We start from the raw sequence: 20356 nt of genomic DNA, 5'->3' as shown, positions 1-20356 counted from the left end.
GACTTTATTACATATTTATCCATCCATCCATTTCTCTACCCATCCATCAATCCTTCTTATTTTTTTGGACACATTTCAAATGCAGGCATCCTTTAACTCCCCTAAAATACATCAGCATGCATGTAATTATTTAGAGTAGGATATTTGTTTACATTTTTTCTTTTGATTTAAAATTTACATGCGATGAAACGTACAAATTTTTTTTTAATTAATTTTTTTATTTTTGGCTGCATTGGGTCTTTGTTGCTGCACGCGGGCTTTCTCTAGTTGTGGCGAGTGGGGGCTACTCTTCGTTGTGGTGCGTGGCCTTCTCATTGCTGTGTATACCCTTTATTTTAATGAATTAAGAACAGGCATTTGATGCTCCCTCAGCATTTTAAAAGTCATCCTTACCTCTCCTGGAGGCAGTGTGGATAGTGGAAACATCAGGAGCCCTAGGACCAAAAAATATTGATTCCAGTAGAAACATTGCCACTTCTTTGGTGGTGTGATCTTAAACAAGTCCTGCTACTGAGCCTGGCCTTGCTTTCCTTATTAGTCAATGTGAAAAATAATAATACCCATGAGAAAGCGGTAGTAAAACAGTAGTCTGATAGCTTTAGAAGATAGTATTAGTTATTATAAAGTTTTCAAATATAAACATGAGGAGTATGCTGAGTTCATACACACATATATAATTCTAATTTTAATCGCATTCTTCACTTCTGCAAACTTTAATAACTTTTGGTATGATGAAATAGACACAATTTTCCAAGTGCTGATAAGTTCCCAGTGGTTTCTGCTATAAGCCATATGCGACTGCTAGCTCTTTATCAGAATCTACCCATATTTTGATTTGAAAGAGAAAAAAAGAGAGTGAAACACATTGTTGAGTCCTTTCTTGGTCACAGATATTTATTGAGAACTGATTATGCGCCAGATACTATTTGTGGGCACTTTGGACTCAGTTATGAATGATGTGGACAAGGTTTTTGCATAAACAAAGTTCACATAGTTGATGAGAAAAGGCTTTGGAAACCAAAGCTCACTATACAAATATTAACCACAACCGAAGTTCTTTCAACTCGAAATATGGGTAGATTCTGAAAATCAAGAGCTAACAATCTTATATATGGTTCATAGCAAAATCCACTGCTAAACTAATCTACTCACCAGTTCCCCAGAGGTGGGGAAAATCCCTAAGGCTTTGGCTAGCTTTCACTTTTAGTTGTAGTTTTCTGCAAAAATCTTCAGCCTACATTCAGGTCCTGGACTCACTGCATGGTCTAAAAACCCCAAATTGCCTAGTTCTGGGATAGAAAACTTTCCATAGACTGATGATCATTATTCTTTTTTCAGTCTTGCTTTGACTACCAACTTTGCCACCATCGTCTTCCATTATGGCTGCAGCAATTCACACGCAAACAAATATAAAAATGCAGTGGGTTATTCAACCATCTGTGTACAAACTGTGACTAGAAAGATGTTCTCTCTCACAGGAAGACCACGAGTAGAGTCAAGTTTTATGTATGGTTGGCTCTTTAAAAATATGTGAGCCTTAGTTTATCAATACTTTCTCCACAGGAGGACAGCTGCCCTCCCTGCTGCCTTGCTAATTCAACCGAGCATGACCCCTTCACATCCCAAAGACACACAGACATCTACTCATTATATGAGTCATGGTCTCCTGATGCCAAGAAAGAACTTCATAAGATAACACCTTTTTAAGAAAAAAAAAAAAAAAAAAAAGACAGAGAAGTGGAATTTTCAGCAAATTATTTAACCTCATTTTCATAGGAACATTTAGAGCCTTCATAGAAGTTGTTTGAGTGATGATCATTTTGAAGAAAGACATCCCAGAACAATCCCATTATTAAAATGGACTGAGTTTTTAGGATGAAGTTTAGTAGAGCAGAATAAATGAAACGAACAGATTTTAGTTAAACAAACACCGTATGCTAACACATATATTTGGAATCTAAAAAAAAAAAAAAATGGTTCTGAAGATCCTAGGGGCAGGACAGGAATAAAGATGCAGACATAGAGAATGGACTTGAGGACACGGGGAGGGGGAAAGGGAAGCTGGGACAAAGTGAGAGAGTGGTATGGACATGTATACACTACCAAATGTAAAATAGATAGCTAGTAGGAATCAGCCGCATAACACAGGGAGATCAGCTCGGTGCTTTGTGACCCCCTAGGGGGTTGGGATAGGGAGGGTGGGAGGGAGACGCAAGAGGGAGGGGATATGGGGGCATATGTATATGTATAGCTGATTCACTTTGTGATGCAACAGAAACTAATGCACCATTGTTAAGCAATTATACTCCAATAAAGACGTTAAAAAAATTTTTTTAAAAGAACATAATCCAATATCCATAAATGAAGTACTATTCCAACCAACATCACGGAAATAGCACACGAAGGAATTTTTACATTCAGTAAACATTCAGACTTTCTATGGTAGCATTTTCCATAGGAATAGATAACAGTGAAACTCAAAAGCATGATTCTACAAAACTCTGATTTGAACACGCAATTGCTTTCCTGTGTGAGGTTTGAGATGTGTTACCTCCCTACAACTGAGCATCTGTTTTTTATAAACCTAAAATGGCAGACTATAAAATGTCTTGTTATTGAAAGCGCCTTTCAACATATCATCAGGGAAATTAGCTATTTAACAGAAACTCCATGTTCCTATAAATACCTTGTTAGAAAGTCCCCAAGCTCTTTCCCGTTTCTTGCAGGAGAAGGAGCAAAGGAACAAGACAGCTTGAGCCAAGACAACTCATTACACCAAGAGCACATAAGACGCACAGACCAAAGCGTCTTCTGATCCTTTCTACAATACTCTCTTGCTTTGTGAAAGTTAACTCCTTTGGCTTTCTGAAGGATTCTTCAGTAGACAATTTATTCAAAGAAAAATGGGTATGTTTCCAAAACAGAGATATGGAGATAAGGACACTTCAAATAAGATGGAGCCCAGGGGCAACTCAAACCTTACCCCACACCTACTTTTATTCTGCGTGGGAATAAAAATGTGGGCAAAGACAAGAAGTTCATCAAAGGACAACACTGACCTTGAATTTCTACCAAAGAAGACGATCAGGGTTCAAAACCTGAAGAAATTTCACACTCTTAGAGCCATACCTTTTTTTTTTTTGGAAATTAAGGATTTCAAATGGAAAAGAGGAAAGATCTTATCACTGTGGGTAGAAACTAAGTAAATGTATTTTTCACATTTAAAGTACATGAGTAAGACTTTTGTCAAATCAAGATACGTCTCGATGAAGAATCACAAGGAGAAATGTGAAGAGAAACGAGGAAAAAATTTTTTTAAAGTATATGTTTTCTGACATAAGGGCAAACAAAATACAGATGATTGTTTCATATAAGAAGAAAAAGGAAACAATGAAAATGAAGCCTCTTTCCTGTGACTGTAAAGCTGAAAAAGACAAATTTGGGGATAGTGACGAATAAAAAAGAGTGACGGAATCCAGTGGCCAGTGAATGGTAATCGCACTTATCCTAAAGGAATGTCTGGAAAAATGTTTCCAGTGGAAGCTGGTGCATGGCTGGTACCCTGATGAAAATGAAAGTGGGGCGCCCCAGCCAGCCAAGGGAGGAGGATGAGAGGGAACGTTCCGGTGGCCAGGACAGATGATAAAAGCTGAGCAGCCACAACCAGTGCCAGATCTGGGACAGTCTGGAGGGAGAGGACGCCAAGGTGGAGTCCGAGCTGGTAGGGAAAAAAATACCCAAATCCCGAGATAGAAAAAGCAAAACCAGAAAGGTCACTGAGGTACCCCTTCCTCTTTAGCTTATGGATATCATGGTGGGACATTAAAATAATACTTCAGAGGTGCGTATTTTGATGATATGACCCAAACGAAATTGGGGGATTTTTAAAAGTTACTTTAAGCAGTTTATTTATTCAAAGAATATTCACCTAGAGCCTATTCTTTGCTAAATACAAAGCTAGGTTTCAGGAATACAAAGATGAAAAGGAAGTCAGGACAAGAAAGGGTTTCAATACTCTGCTACGTTTAAAATAGATAACCAACAAGGACCTACTGTATAGCACAGGGAACTCTGCTCAATATTCTATAATAACCTAAATGGGAAAAGGATTTGAAAAAAAAAAAGATACATGTATATGTATAAGTGAATCACTTTGCTGTACACCTGAAACTAACACAACATTGTAAATCGACTACAGTCCAATATAAAACAAAATTTTTTTTAATTTTTTAAAAGTTAAAAAAAGAAGATACAGGACCACTATTATTAGATACCACCAGGAAATCAAGATCAAACTTAGAAGTGTCCATTGGATTTGGGAATTAGAAATTGGTGGGTGATTTTAGCAGAAGTACTTTTAGTGAATGGCAGGGGCAGAAAAAAGAATGTAGTGAACTGAAAGATAATTTAGTAGTAGGTTTATTGAAAAAGGAGTACATGTAAGTTTTCCATGTCCCTGGATGAAAGGAGAAAAATAGGGCAGAAACTGAGGGGACGTAGGGCTCAAATGGGTTTGGTGTTTGTTAATGCTGTATTGTTTTTCAAAAAGAAAATAGTAATTCAAATTGATAGTATTGTTTGATACATTATTTGGTTTACCATAGTACGAGAGTAATGATAATTTAGGCTGGGGGAAGACCCTAAAGATCATGTACTGTTCACATTTTACAGATGAAGAGCTGAGGACCTGAAGTATAGCCAATATTTTATAATAACTATAAATGGAGTATAATCTATAAAGATTTTGAATCACTATGTTGTACACCTGAAATCAATATGATATTGTAAATCAACTATACCTCAACTGAAAAAAAAAAAACTTAGGACCTGGAAGTTGTGATTTTCTAGTCATTCATTTTAAAACCTATACCAGCAGACATCATCTGGGAATATGTGATATTATGAAGGAATAAAAAATGCAATGATTATTTAGGACTCCCTTCCTTCCTTCCTTTCTTCCTGTCTTCCATTTCCTCCCAAAATTTGAAATATCTTCCTAATGCTACCCATTCTATATAAAGTGTATTATTGAAGCTAATATCAAGATAAATTAAGGTGAAAATATAACACCATAAGTTTTAATATAGGCATACATTTAAGCCATATAATTAAGTGAAAAGTGCATTTTGGAATGATTTTATTGTTACATTTTACTTTGCTTTTGTGTACCTGACATTCACATATAACTCTTCTTATAAAAGGTAACTTGTTTTAAAACTAAAACAAACAAAAACTGGACACTCTTCCTATACAAATTCTTAGCAATAATTTTTAAAGTATTGCCATTAGAAACTATAGATCTTATAGCTCGATTCTCTTCATTTAAAGTGTCAATAAAAGTACTAGTAAGCTGTAAGAATGCCTTAACCCTATACCAAATAGTAGACATTTTGTAGTCCTGAAAGCATTAGCATTAAACATATTTAGCGCTTAAAAGCAGGCATTATGTGAAACTAGAAAAAAAAAATAGGATTTAAAAACCTTATGTGACCTTCTGCTTTAATTGAGCCAAAATACATAAATTAGCGCACCATTGAATTTGTAGGAGGAAATGGCCTATTAGGTCATTTAGTATTTCCCTTTCTAAATTTAAACAGTCCCCTACAGCATATTTTTTAACATTGTAAGTCTAGTTTTGAAAGTTTCACGTGATAATACTTTTCACCACATCTTTAAAAAGCTATTAATCTAACTGAGCTTCTTAGGAAGTCACTAATAATGTTGAACTAGAAGCTTTCTTTTCTTAACGTGATTCCACTAGCTTCCTTGCCAGATATCCGGGTATCCATCTCCAGAACTCTTCTACTTCTCTTCTTTTTTTTTTTTTTTCTGAGTATTTGAGTTGTATGGAACCCACCTGAAGGAGAATTGCAAAAATGGCAGAACTTTGTCAATAATGAACTTCCTCTTCCTGCTTCTTCCCCAAGTTTAGACAATGACGATGAAATGTTGCCCCTTGTACTTGACATTATCTTGCCCTTGTCAACTACAAATTGGCACTTGTCATTGGCACTTGCCATCTACCTCTACAGGGATTAAATCATGTGCTGCTGCATCTCTGATTTTCACCACCCCCTGAAAGGAGTTCAGGGTGGAGTGCAGAAATGAGGCACTCTGCGCTCTGGGAAAAACTGGCAGGACAGGTCTTCAGATAGTTAGGTCTTTTCAGGAGCTGATTTTATGGGCCCAATTCTTGTACCTCCTCACATCTAGAAAAGCACTAAAATTCTTCTTCACGAGGTGATGACTGCTCCTTGTGACCAGCAGAAACCTTCTGCAAAAAAATATGTGCCTGACTGCATGCACTCTCCCTTCACCACAATCACATCTATACTGACCTTCCTCTCTACCTCTTTGGAACAGTTTCTCAGAACTATGTGAAATGCTGCAGTCCACATTTTGCCCCAAATAAAACTTAACTCGCAACTCTCATGTCGCGCAGTTTTTAAGTCGACACCCTCTCCTTTCTTCTAACTGTAGTGTCCCCTGAAAAAAGGCCATGGGAGCTTAAAATTGTATTTACCATCCCTGAGAGATGGATTTTTTGTTGTTGTTAGCCATATGCTTTCAGAGGCCTATGGGGAAAGCAGGGACTCTATTACTGCAGCTTGTTTAGAATAGATACAAAATGCCAAGATGATAATTATCCGAAGTGAATTTAATCTCTTAATGCCTTTAGAGAGCAGAGACATACTTTGGGGCTTATACCTTGTGAATGATAAGTCATTAATTTTTATTCTAATTGACAACTGAGGTAGTCATTCTGAAAGGAAATGGAAAGACGATTTTGGAAATTTGGGTCAACAATTGCATAAGTGGTATTTAAAACACACTGATATATACACATACGTGTATATATATGTGTGTATATATATAAAATATACATGCATACATATATGGGCCATTGTGTGCTAGGGCTGGCTTATACCTGCCCAGGGGTGCAGATTGTTGAATTTTCAGGAATTTTGTGAAGCAGGTAAACACACCCATGATTAAATATTAAATTATATAAGCTGACAAATAAATTATATTAAAACAAAGGTAAGCAATTCTAAATATTGATAGTTCCCTAATTTTTTTACTACATTTTGGTATTATCAGTGCTCTAGAGACTATTTATATTTACTGCCTCCATATGGTGGAAACCCTATAAACTAGTGAAAACCTGAGCATTTCTTCCCAACACTGTGTTCAGTGAATTCATGGTGCTTGCTTTAAATCAGCAAATGCTACAAAGCAGGGCCCTTCAGCCCACCACAAACTGGTTGTTATGCATTTACTATCACACTACTGTTAACAAAATTATAAAATAACTGTATTTTAAAAAACACTAAACGTATAAAGAACAGGGAAGACATTGAATATCTATCCACAGTTTTATCAGTTGTATAATGTCATTTTTGTATGTTCATTTTGATACCACTATACATTTTAGCTGAATTCCATTATTGATTTATTTTAATAATACTCTTCATGCTATAATAATTGTGATAGGACATAAAATTTAAAAAATAAAATGAGAAAAATTAAAAATATAATCAAAGTAAGGTTAATTATTAGAAGCAAAGCTATGGATGTCACTTTGTAACTTGAATAGGTTAATTCTTGTAAGTACTGATCTGGTTCCAAATTTTCTAGAAGCAAAATAAAAATGGAACTCAATTAATTATATTGTGCTCTTTATCTGAAGAGGCATTTATTTTTCTTGCCACTGAATACAGAGGTAACACATTATATGGGTCATTCTGAAATGGGTATTAAATAATATTTTTTTAATGTTGTAAGTCTCTAGGGGCATTAAATTAAAACCTAGTATATAAGCTCCAAATATGTTTTTTGAATCAACAAATTCATGAGCAGTTAAATCAATTTTTTTTCTGATTACCCTTTATGTAAACCCAAGGTGTAACTTTTTAACAAATTGAAGGAATTTCTCTGACAGGGTTAGAGCTTAGAAAACAGAGAGAAGTGTTGATTTTTCGACAATATTTATCATCTTCTGTGTGCTACAGACTTAAATATTTTATGAAACAGATTTATTCCTGGCTTGTGAAACCTAAAACATAAAGGGAGAGATTTTTCACTATTCTCACTTTTACTATTCTCTTAAATGATAAAATTAAGTCCTAATCTCAATGACTTGCTCAAAGACACATAGCAAATAGGTGGTGATGTCTGAATTGCACCCATCCAGTCTGGCATTAAATGTCTGTTACATGTTATTAGGAGCTCAGTCTCAATCCAGAAGCCACATTATGTTTGCCAACTGGAAAGATATCCATGGGCTTAAGATATCAAGTACAAAAGAAGCCAAATTGACATTTTTTGACAGAAAACTTTGTGTACTAACTTATTTTTGCACAGATGGGTAAGCCAAACTTCCTATGCAAGGAGGTGGCCTATAGCTCTATTTTAGAAAAAAAACCCAGACATTTCTCTATACAATAAGGCAAACTGTCCCAGAGGCCATGCAATAGAAAGCTCACAGACCAAGGTAAGATGCTTAAATTACACACACACACACACACACACACACCCGTCAAGAGCATAGATATTGTAAAATGTAGAAAAATATTTGGTCAGTATTTGCAGAGTCACAGGTTTGTTGTTATGATGCCACAAAATTTTCTATTTATGTCTCCAGAATAAACTCATCTGTATGCCTTTAAACACTCTCCATTTACCTTATGAAGTCAACGTAATTTTAATACCAATACTGTATCTGGGGAATGTACAAAAATAAAACTACAAACCAACCCCATTATGAAAAAAGGCAGTTTTTAAAATAAAATACTGCCAAATAGCAATGTCATGAAATATTTTAAATAATGTTATTCTAGTAGTTCAAGGGTAGTTCATTATTAGAAATCTATCAGCATAATTTATTAAGTCAAAAAAAAGAAAAATATCCATAAACCACAGCAAAGGATGTTGCAAAGGCCTTCAATAAATTCACTGAGAACTGTAACATTCTAGAGCATATGCAGAAGAAAACCACTTAAGTATGATAAAAATTTAGTGTGGCCCAAATCATATATGTGTTTAATTTATTCCCAAAGTTGATTTCATGTTCAGAAAAATAATATAAAATAAGTCTAAAATACTTTCATGTACAAGTGTCAAGAAAAATATCACAGGAAATTAAGATATAAGCGCTTCACAAGATCCAGATTTGAAAATGAAATGTGAAATCTGGAAATATTACTGTAAATGTCTCTTTTTGGTGTGCATGGAGAAAATATTATTCTGGGAAACCATGAAAGCCAACTGACTTAAATTACAGAATATTTTATATCTGAAGGAGCAGTTCTGTGAACTTTTCCTTTGTATCTCAATGTTTGCTCAAGATAAATCTCAGCATAAGATTACTTTTGATACCTAAATATGAGACATGACACCATAAAACTCCTAGAAGAGAACACAGGCAAAACATTCTTTGACATAAATTGTAGCAATATTTTTTAGATCAGTCTCCCAAGGCAAAAGAAATAAAAGCAAAAATAAACAAATGGGACCTAATCAAACTTAAAAGCTTTTTCACAGCAAAGGAAACCATCAGCAAAACAAAAAGACAACCTACGGAATGGGAGAGGATATTTGCAAACGATGCAACCAACAAGGGATTATTATCCAAAATATACAAACAGCTCATACAACTCAATATCAAAAAAACAAACAACCCAATCAAAAATGGGCAGAAGACCTAAACAGACATTTCTCCAAAGAAGACATACAGATGGCCAACAGGAACGTGAAAAGATGCTTAACATCGTTGATTATTAGAGAAGTGCAAATCAAAACCACAATGAGGTATCACATCACTCTGGTCAGAATGGCTATAATCAAAATGTCTACAAATAATAAATGCTGGAGAGGTTGTGGAGAAAAGGAAACCCTCCTACACTGTTGGTGGGAATGTAAATTGGTGCAGCCACTATGGAGAACACTATGGAGGTTCCTTAAAAAAATAAAAATAGAGCTACCATATAATCCAGCAATCCAGGGTATATATCCAGAAAAAAATGAAGACTCTAATTCAAAAAGATACATGCACCCTAATATCATAGCAACATTACTTACAATAGCCAAGACATGGAAACAACCCAAGTGCCCATCAACAGACACTCGGCTTAAGAAGATGTGATATATATATTGAGATATATATATATATATATATATATACATATATACACACACACACACACACACACAATGGAGTATTACTCACATAAAAAAGAATGAAGTGTTGCCATTTGCAGCAACATGGATGGACCTAGGGAATATTAATGTTCAATGAAGTAAGTTAGACAGAAAAGACAAAAATCATATGATATCAATTATACGTGGAATCTAAAAAATAATACAAATGAATCTATATACAAAACAGAAACAGACTCACAGACATAGAAAACAAACGTATGGTTTACCAAAGGGGAAAGGGAAGGCAGGGAGGGACAAATTAGTAGTATGGGGTTAACAGATACAAACTACTATACATAAAATAGATAAGCAACAAGGATTTACTGTATAGCACAGGGAATTATACCCAATATCTTGTAATAACTTACAATGGAATATAATCTGCAAAAGAAAATCACTATGCTGTACACCTAAAACTAACACAGTGCTGTCAATCAAATATATTTCAATTAAAAAAATATTACTTACCATTTTAATCAGGAATTCCAGCTACCCAGCAGCTGCTGCATCCATATGTGCTATTTCTGTGTTTATGATAAAGTCACCTGCATCAGAACTCAGCACCTTTCAAGTTGCTCTAAGAATCCAGTCTCACACTATCAGTTCTAAGCAGTGTACGATTTACTGAAGATTTCACATGGGAGACGGGGGATGACCTTAATATTGTATATTACTCAGCAAAGTATGTGATCAACCCCTGTCAGTTCTCAGAAGTGTTCGTTTGATGGTGTGGAACCAGCATAAAAGTCCTTTGATTTACATTTCCCTGATGATTAGCAATGCCGAGCACCTTCTTAATGTACCTGTTGGCCATCTGCACATCTTCTTTGGATATCCTGATATTGGTAAATTTATGCTTTCTTCCTTTATCTTCATCAAACTAATTTTTTGTACACTTGATATTCTGAATGATACTTTTTAAAGAATTAGTATTTTATTGTCTTCTTATAAAGAGTGTGTTCTAGCAAACATATTACCTTGAACTTGTAGAGGATAGATCTTTTGTTTTTTTTTTAGTTTTAGGATGAATTCCTTAGTCCTGACATGTTTTGTTCCTACAATGTAATCACGACAGGAATTAAATAGAAAGTCACGGTATAAGGCCCTCTAACAATGCAGGACTCAACCCCAAACTCCAGTCTTTATTCTGCCTTTTCAGCCTTTAAAAAAAAAAATTATTTTATATTGGAGCATAGTTGATTAACAATGTCGTGTAAGTTTCAGGTGTACAGCAAAGTGATTCAGTTCTACATATACATGTATCTATTCTTTTTCGGATTCTTTTCCCATTTAGGTTATTACAGAGTATTGCTTTTCACTGGGTTCCTTGAAGTTCCCTCCATCCCCACAAATACACTTACAGTTCAGCCAAGGCTTTCATGGAAATTAAGATGCAGACGTCGAGGTCTCCTGTTCTGTGGCTCTTTCCAGTTTTGCATATTCCACCTCTATTTCTGGTTTTACTGGAGGCTCTAAAATCCATTCTCGGACAGCTTGAGCCAGAAAACCGTGGCTCTCTTTTTGAGTTCTAGCCAAACTATGCTACATGGGCAGTGGATTCTGCTCAGGAGTAAAGCTCTACAAATGTGAATTCACCCAGTACAGTTCTTTTCTTTCAGAAGTATAAATCTCTCAAGTTTCTGCCTACTATTGATAGTATTTTATCCTGACACTAATATAAAATATTCAAATAAATAAATATAGCATAAATATATTAAATTCAAATAAAATAAATACATTTTATCCATCAGACTCATTCATTTGAAAAATGAACCCTAGTTACAAAACATATATCTTGTAACTAATTATGGAAAAAAAAGGGAAATTATAGTGCAAGATACTGAAAGGCTTTGTATCCCCTTTATCAGGGATTTTTGGGTGGAGGTTTTAAAAAATATATCTTTTGCTTTTATAAAAAATTATTATATAAATGTGACAACAAAAGAGAATTCTAACAAATTCAAAAGATATAGCTTATAAAGTGTTAGGAAGAATCAAACAGCTGTACAAATGAGTTTTGAACGTGTTTCCCTTTGAGTCAGACTGTTAAATATTTAACCATGACCAACAAAATTATTTTTGTTGAAAATTTTTCAAACTCCTGAGGAAGCTTCAGCCAAAAATGCAGAACCTATTTGGCACATTACATTATCTTTGGTCTCAGACTTATTTCTCCTATTTTGTAAATGCAGTTATTCTTTATGTCCTTCCACATAAGGCTTTGATCTCATGTCTTTGATGATATTTACGTTGTGCCTTTTCATTGTGTTACCAAGTCGAAGCTCATACTGCTCGCCCCACGACGGGCAAATAAATTGAGAGGTGAGTTGTTGGGACAAGGAATATCGACTTTATTCAGAAAGTCAGCAGATGGAGAACGTGGTGGACTCGTGTCCCAAAGAATCATCTTGCCTGAGTCAGAATTCAGGCTTCTTTTATACTAAAACGAGAGGAAATAAAGTCAAGCATTTCCTGGTTCTGGTCAGCCTCTGGAGGAGATGTGTTCATTTCTTCCTCCCTGCAGTTATTCACAGGTGGGTCTGGGCAAGATGTTTCCTGTGCTCTAAGCAAAGGTATGTTAGCTTGACACTTATTACCTGGGAGGCAGGGTTCCCAGAGATGGACCATTATGTATAATTTAAGCTTATAGGCAACATCCCTTTAGTAATTAACTTGTCATAGAATACAAAGTTTCTTCCTTATTACAACTGCAAGCAACAGAAGAATCATCATCAGAAACATGCACTGAAGGTAAACTCAACAAAAGCATGCTCAGTTTTTCTACATTGTTGTATTCTATAAGACTATTACCCAAATCTTTAATTCTAGTCTAAGTTAGACCAGAACCACAGAGCACCCTTCTAGCCCTACAGTCACACACTCTGTCATCTCTTCTCTCTTTACATACTTGCACTAGAAATATATTTCCCACTGACCCTGCTCATAATCTTCAACTAGGAGCTGTGAAGAAAACCCATTACTGATTTAAACACACTTACACTTACAGCAGAAATATTTATATGAACAAATGAATATTAGTACTGAGTCACTTATGAGACACAAAATGTGGAGAGAAGTGACATAGAACCTGGGAATAATGAGTGACCACTTGGACCATAGCTAGGTCTTAAAGAACAAATACTGGTAGGAAGAAGAGCCTGGAATAAAGAAAATAATTAGATGGGGATATTCAGTTGAGCAAAGCAGAGAGGTATAAAAAAGAATGTTGTGTTTAGGGAAAATAAAATGAGTAGATCATCCTGGCTGATTCTACAATCAGAGGGTCCACTGAGAGAAAGGGAGATACTTCATGATTGAAAATATGCAATGGGGATGGATTTATATTTCACAAACTTTTAATCCCCCAAAAAAGCAGTTAATAAAGGCAAAGAGAAAATTCCTTTATCTTATTGATTATTTGCACAGTTTCTATTTCTGAAAACTGCAATATTTAGCAGTGATCCTGTTGGAAAATAAATTCAAATTGTATCTTCTCTGAGCAAACATCTTTTGATGACTAAGCTGAACTCTGACTTTGTGTTGGCTTCTTGTTTATTGCCATTTTTAACTGAGAATCAGTTCAGAAACACGAGTTTTATTTTCACAGCACAGATTACACAGGATGCTTCACAAAATCAAACCAGTTGACCAGACTCTCTTAAAAGGAATCATAGGAATCAGCAAATGATGGGCAGGCAGGCCTTTCCCAACAGGCCATATTTTTTCTGTATTTTGACAGAATGTATGCTGAATGGATGAAAGGATGGATGTCTCAGAGGAAATTTAAAGATAGCTCTTAGGACATAAGATGAATCCATTTATGGAGCCACAGAGTCAACAAAGTTGTAATTTGTTGTAACCTGAACTAAGACATAAAATATCAAGGATGTATAGAAATGTTTAAATAATTTCAAAAAATAATTTGCTCTTATGTCAATTTACTGTAACTTGAATATTCTCGTTAGAATATTCAGTGTTAACATAATAGGTTTAGTAGATTTAACGTTCATACCAAAAGAGAAGATAAAGTGTTCATATTAAAAAAATTCAGTAATTCAACCCCTTTAAACAAATACTTATTAAGCACCTGTGTCGTATAAACCACTGTTTTTTGTTGTTGTTCTGTAGACAAACAAAGATGGAAAACATACTGTTTGTGTTCTCAAGAAATTTACAATCTAATGATGGGGGTCGAATGCCCAGAATGCTGGAAGACAGGCAGAAAGTGGTAAGTGCCATAAGAGGGCAAATAAAACATTATGGAATCACAAACAGTAGTAAAAGTAGCAGTAGGGGAGGAATTGTGAAGAAAGAGCAGGGAAGAAGAATTTTTTTGCTCCGGCCAGGCTCTGTGCTAAACATTATATGCACATTACTCCATTTAATCTTAATAATTTTATGCCTTAAATACTACTGCTACATCAATTTTTTTTTTTTTAATGAAGAACCTGAGGCCTAGTGAGATTAAGTAACAAACTCCTACAACAGGAAAGCTCATATACTCAGATTTTTCTGACTTTAAATGTCCTCTTAAACCTGCACTATACTGCCTCCTAGGGGAAAGTTGCACAGAGATGGTATAATTATAACTCCCTTACATGAGGTGAAGATGAGGATAAGGGCATTCTGGAAAGTCACAAATATGAAAGAGAAGAGAACAAGGTTGGTCCAGGAAATGCTAACAGTATAACAAACTCATAGTGTCAGGTGTATAATATTGGGTAAGATGTATAATGTATATGCTTTATATACAGTGTTAAGTAAAGACCAGACTGGCAGAGCCTTGGTTCCCAGGAAAGTAGCTTGGACTTGACCAAGGGCATTGAGACTCCTTTCATTTGGAAATAACAGTATTTGAATTACCTTTCTTTTTTTTTTAATATATTTTCAAAATTGTAATTAGGTATTACCAAAAAAAGTAATAAACAACTCTTAACTTGGAGTGCAAAATGAAAACACCTTATTATTTTAAAGGCGCAAAAGCAAGAAAATATGACATAAACTTATCCATTTTTAGATAGTCGTCTGTGTGATGGGTAAATGCCATTTAAAAACATTTTCAATAGAAAAATGATTTATAAATCAGTTTTCAGAAGGTCAAAAAAATCAATGTTTAATACCAACTTTAACTATAAATAAAAAGAATATTGTCATCTCTCCTGTTTTTGCTTCAACATTTATGTCTTCTGCTCTTTGCCGTTTGGAAAAAATATTGCATTGCAAGGCTGCCGTCTTTTTGGACGAGGACAGGATCAAGATCTTCTTTAATGTAACCTCTTTCCGTACAAGTCTGAGTGGAAGGAAAACCAACTTCCCAGAAATATTCTGGTGTGGTGGGTGGAATGTAGCGAAATCGGTGTCTTGAGCAGGAAGCCAACTTCTTTTCTTTCTTCTGCTGGAAAATCTGCATAATAAATTTCACATTCCTTACATGTGTGTCCAAGCAATTTTCTTCTTTCTTCTTTTTTCCAAACCACCTCAATATGAGGAAAAGTTTGTAAGCTAGTCTCTCTTTCATCATCTTTAAAATATGGCTCCACAAACGCTTTCTGTTTGACTTTATCTTGTTGATCACCAGGAGAGTTTGTTTTTTTTTGTAGCAGTTGACAACTCCTTCTCTTCATCTGCTACTTAGGGGAAGCTATCCACCAAACAGGATTCATATTCTTCATGTGTAGTCCGATCAAACATCTTCCAAGCTATCTTTCATTTTTCTTTCTCCATTTGGACTTTTTTCTCCCTTCTGTTCTTGATACTTCATTTTTAAAAGCATAGTTTCACTAACCAACGTACAGTCCATGTCCACTGTCTCCCCTCCGGCTAATCTTGACTGACTGCCATCCTTTGTATCTACTACAGTAATATCCATTTTATACTGAGAAAGAATTGCTCTTGGATCTATACTCCACTGGATGTTTTCAAAGCATACATCTTGGTTGTTCTGTAGAGACTTTGTTTTAACAATTCTACATGTATTTAACTGAAGAACTGATGCAAATTCTCATGCTCCATGGACTGACCTGGTTTTTATTTTTATAGGCTCATGAAAACCAGCACCCTTCATGTCATCAAAAAGATTCTCTGTCTCCAAACTTTCACGTGGACGTAGAGGGATTTTAAAGATAGAATTTTCTTCCTTTATTTGTAACAGTGCTTTATTATCCGGAGATTTACTCAACGACGGGAGGAGGGGCACCTATAAACTGCTCGTCTCTTCTGGGGAATCTTTGGTTAATCCACAGCTCCCACTCAAAGCCTTACGGCTTGAGGAAGAACCCTTTGGAACAGGCTTCAAAACCTCATAGAGGGTCACTTGCCTAAATCCAGTTTTAGAGTTCTCACTTCCTTGGCTTTTCTCTTGTCGCTGAATAGCTGAAAATCGATCAGACAGATCCAGAGGTTTATCCATCACATAGTCTCCATTCATGTAAGAATGACTATCCAGTGGAAAAGGAAAAGCACTTTATCAAAGGAGGCTTGGGGGCAGCTTACTTCATCTTCACTTTCTTCCTTGATTTTCTTCCTTTTGGTTCGGCCTCCCAGTGATTTCAGGGGTACCACATGTTTACCTTTATCAGTAACAGTATCTTTAATGTGATCAATACTATCCTGTTCACTTAGGGGTTCACTTGTATTTTTATTTATAAGCATCTGCTTATTAGAAGATGACTGGTTAGTGATCTTGTTCACTTCAGCCCCAAGATTATGATGTGTGAAAAGGGCACCATCTTCAGATTTTCATCTAGGTTTCTCTGATCTAGAATTAGAATTGTTGCTGAAAGACATTGTTTTTAGATGGTTTTTCTTCCCAGTCTCTAAAAGAGAAGGGGACAAACTTGTATTCAAACCTAAACTATTTTTCACATTAGAGGTAGCTCCAAATACAGGAGATGATACCCAAGTAGTCAATTCTTCTTGAGGAAGAGTCTTTGAATTAGAATCTGAAAATCTTAAACTATCTTCACAATTTCTTCTAGATTCCTCAAAAGGTTTTCTGTGATCTCCTTCCAGACAGTGTAGAACTCATCACCAAGTGGGCTCCTAGGGTTGCGGAGCACAGGCTCCGGACGCGCAGGCTCAGCGGCCATGGCTCACGGGCCCAGCCGCTCCGCGGCATGTGGGATCCTCCCGGACCGGGGCACGAACCCGTGTCCCCTGCATCGGCAGAAGGACTCTCGACCACTGCGCCACCTGGGAAGCCCTCAGATTCATCTTGAACACTAAGTCCAAGTGTTTCAGCAACAACTGTGGCTAAACTATCAGGAGGATAACTGCTTTTTCCATGTGTATTAGCCACTGGAGCTTGACTCTGATCACAAGTGTCAGCCACTAGAATTTCACGTTCATTATGATTATGTTGTGAATGAGGTGAAGACTTTGGTACTTTTCTCCATTCACGTGCACACCCAGAGTGCTTCACTTTAGTATGTGTTTGTTCTACGTGTCGGACATGGAGGTTCTCCTTCCTTCACAGCCGGTTAGTGCCAGAAAATGAAAACGTTGTTATTGGTGAATCTGGAATAACATCTTCCTCAGATTCAAGATCGGTTGCTTGATGTGGTTGATCATTCTCAATTTTCTGCTGCAGCTGTTCAGAAAGCTTATTTTTTTCCTGTATTCTTTTCATTTCATTCATAATCTCTGTGATAAGTTTAAGATTCTGCTGCTGAATATTTTCAAACTCTTGCTGTTTCTTCCGCATATGTTCTTCAGTTACTGCACAGCGATCACGTAATCCTGCTCTTAATCGATCTTCTAAAACTTTAATGGTTTCATGAAGGACTTTCTGTTGCTCTCTCAGCTGTTGATCTTTGGTGAAGAATTCTTCTAGTCTTTGTGCATCTAAAATTCATTCCTTTTCCAGTTTGGTTACTTTTACTTGTACACCTTGTACTTCTTTATCATGATACTCCTTTGGTTTTGTCCAAAGGTCCTTAAAATCATTAGATACATCTGCAGAACTGGGGCCTCCACAACTGCTTCCTGAGACGTTCATCTTGCTTAATATGCTCACACTTCTACTGCCTAATGTTTTCTGACCTTTTCTGTTACATTATACAGGTCTGAAGTTGTCTTTAGCCAGTTCAAATACGGCTTGCAAGATTGCCTTGAGATTCTCGAAAGCCCCATCAGGAAAGCGAGCACGCTACAGGGCAGGGAGGAGACAGACGTTTGCTTGTCTCCTAGTTCCCTCACCAATCTGCCAAACCGCCTGTAGCCAAGCCTACAGCCAAGCGGCCCCCTCGGGGCAGCCCACGGTTACCAGGGCTGGGGGAGGGTCCGAGGGCCCTGAATTACCTTTCTGATGATTTTAAGTAAATTAGTATCTCCCCTTTTTCTAGATCTCATATCCACCTTTCCTTATGGTAATTACAGCATGTCAGAATGTCTTAAAACAACCGTCTTTTCAAATTTCCCAACAATGGACTTGATAAACAGAAAAAAATGAACATAACAAAGAAATTACCATACTATTCAATTGAGTCCTTAGCCAGTGATTCATATATGTAATCTGTCAAACATAGCTCATTCTATGTGAAAAAATCTTTCCTATAAGAAATTTTTTTTAAAAATCCTCAATGCCTTCCACAGTAGCACAGTTCACCTTTTGTTTGTGCAAATGTATAACTGATCTGCTTTCCTCAGGCTATAAAATGTATTCTTCTTTCCAGATGTGGTGGTGGAACACATCAATCATTAAGTAATTTGTTAGTTTCTCTGTAGTAGTTCTATCAGCACCTGGTAATCTAACAGATGTTAGTATACCAATAATGTAATGAGGCTGGTGATACTCCAAGTTTGGTGTTTGCTTTTCTTTGAGGAATCATAAAGGAGAAAAGGAATGTCACAGTTTTCTGGCTGATTAAGCACCAAACAGTCCTGCCCTTTGCCTGGGTTGTAGCATTTTCCAGCATCTTAACATGGCTTGATGATTACTTACATGTACTTGACAAGATTGTCTCTTTCCTATCAGTCTGCCTTTGAGAATCACTGAATCTGAATTATGTGTGACTTCTGAACACATCTCGGTCCAACTCCATCATGTTAGAGATGAGCAATCTGATGTCCGGAAAGATGAAATGACTGACAGCAATCTTTCAGTTGGTCAGTGCTCACGTAGGATGTGAACCTGGGCTCTCAGTCACACTGTTACACTTCTCTTTCCGTCCTTTTGCCCTTGAAGCTCAGGTCATGGTCTCATGATCAAGTATAATACTTGATAACTAATGAAGGTTTGTTGTTGAATGTATGAATTAGGTAAACCAAAAATAACTTATTTTGTCCTCAAATTTTTTTGAAAAATTTCAAATTTCAGTTAATTTGTAAGACATGTAAAGTAAATATGCATAACACCTTTTACCTAGGATCATCAATTCTTAATAATTTCTCACATTTTCTTTCTTTCTTTTTTCCTTCCTTCCCCCTTCTTTCCTTTCTTCCCTCCTTCCTTCCTTCTTACCTCCCTCTCTCTTTCCGAACACATATATATACATATATATACACACACATATATATGACACATAAATATATACACACAATGTGCATACATACACATATGTGTATATATATATATATTCATAAGTGCATATATATTTTTTCTCTGACATTGAGAAAAAGTTTCAGACATCATGAAAATTCACATCAAGTTCTTTATTGTGTATCTCCTCCTGCCATTATCCAAAATTACCATAATGTAATTATCACACTCATGAAAATTCAATTGATACACTACTATTGTCTAATTTATACTCAGTATTCAAATATCCACTTTCATTCTAGTAATGTATCTTATAGCTATTTCTTTTTCCTTCCAATTCCTGATCCAACCAAGGATCAAAATTGCTTTAGTTATCATTCTCTTTAGTCCTTTTACACCTAGTAGAGTTCTACATTTTTTAAAAGTCCATGACATGGACATTTTTGAAGACTCTAGACCATTTTTTTAACATCTTTATTGGAGTATAATTGCTTCACAATGGTGTGTTAGTTTCTGCTTTATAGCAAAGTGAACCAGTTATACATATACATATGTCCCCATATCTCTTCCCTCTTGCATCTCCCTTCCTCCCACCCTCCCTATCCCACACCTCTAGGTGGTCACAAACCACCTAGCTGATTTCCCTGTGCTATGCGGCTGCTTCCCACTAGCTATCTA

At 36.0% G+C, this 20356-nt stretch overlaps 1 long non-coding RNA gene and 1 pseudogene across 3 annotated transcripts in view; one reads left to right on the top strand and one right to left on the bottom strand.

Moving 5' to 3' along the window:
- The window catches only part of LOC114487151 (uncharacterized), a 65485-nt gene extending 51061 nt beyond the window's left edge, over nt 1-14424 (top strand). For 2 of the 3 annotated variants that reach the window (XR_008618452.1, XR_008618451.1), the window contains exons 4-6: nt 2727-3721; nt 12477-12734; nt 14329-14424. This is a non-coding gene — a long non-coding RNA (uncharacterized lncRNA). The remainder of the gene's footprint in view (nt 1-2726; nt 3722-12476; nt 12735-14328) is intronic. The other variant, XR_003681932.2, reaches the window with a different exon arrangement.
- A 953-nt stretch (nt 14425-15377) lies between these two features.
- On the bottom strand, nt 15378-18215 carry LOC102987816 (DNA endonuclease RBBP8-like; annotated as a pseudogene).
- Nucleotides 18216-20356: the final 2141 nt, after the last annotated feature.

This window comes from Physeter macrocephalus, chromosome 11 (assembly GCF_002837175.3).
Source record: "Physeter macrocephalus isolate SW-GA chromosome 11, ASM283717v5, whole genome shotgun sequence".
Lineage (NCBI taxonomy): Eukaryota > Metazoa > Chordata > Mammalia > Artiodactyla > Physeteridae > Physeter > Physeter macrocephalus.
Note: the sequence above shows the minus strand (reverse complement) of the source record. Positions and strands in the feature narration are given on the sequence as shown.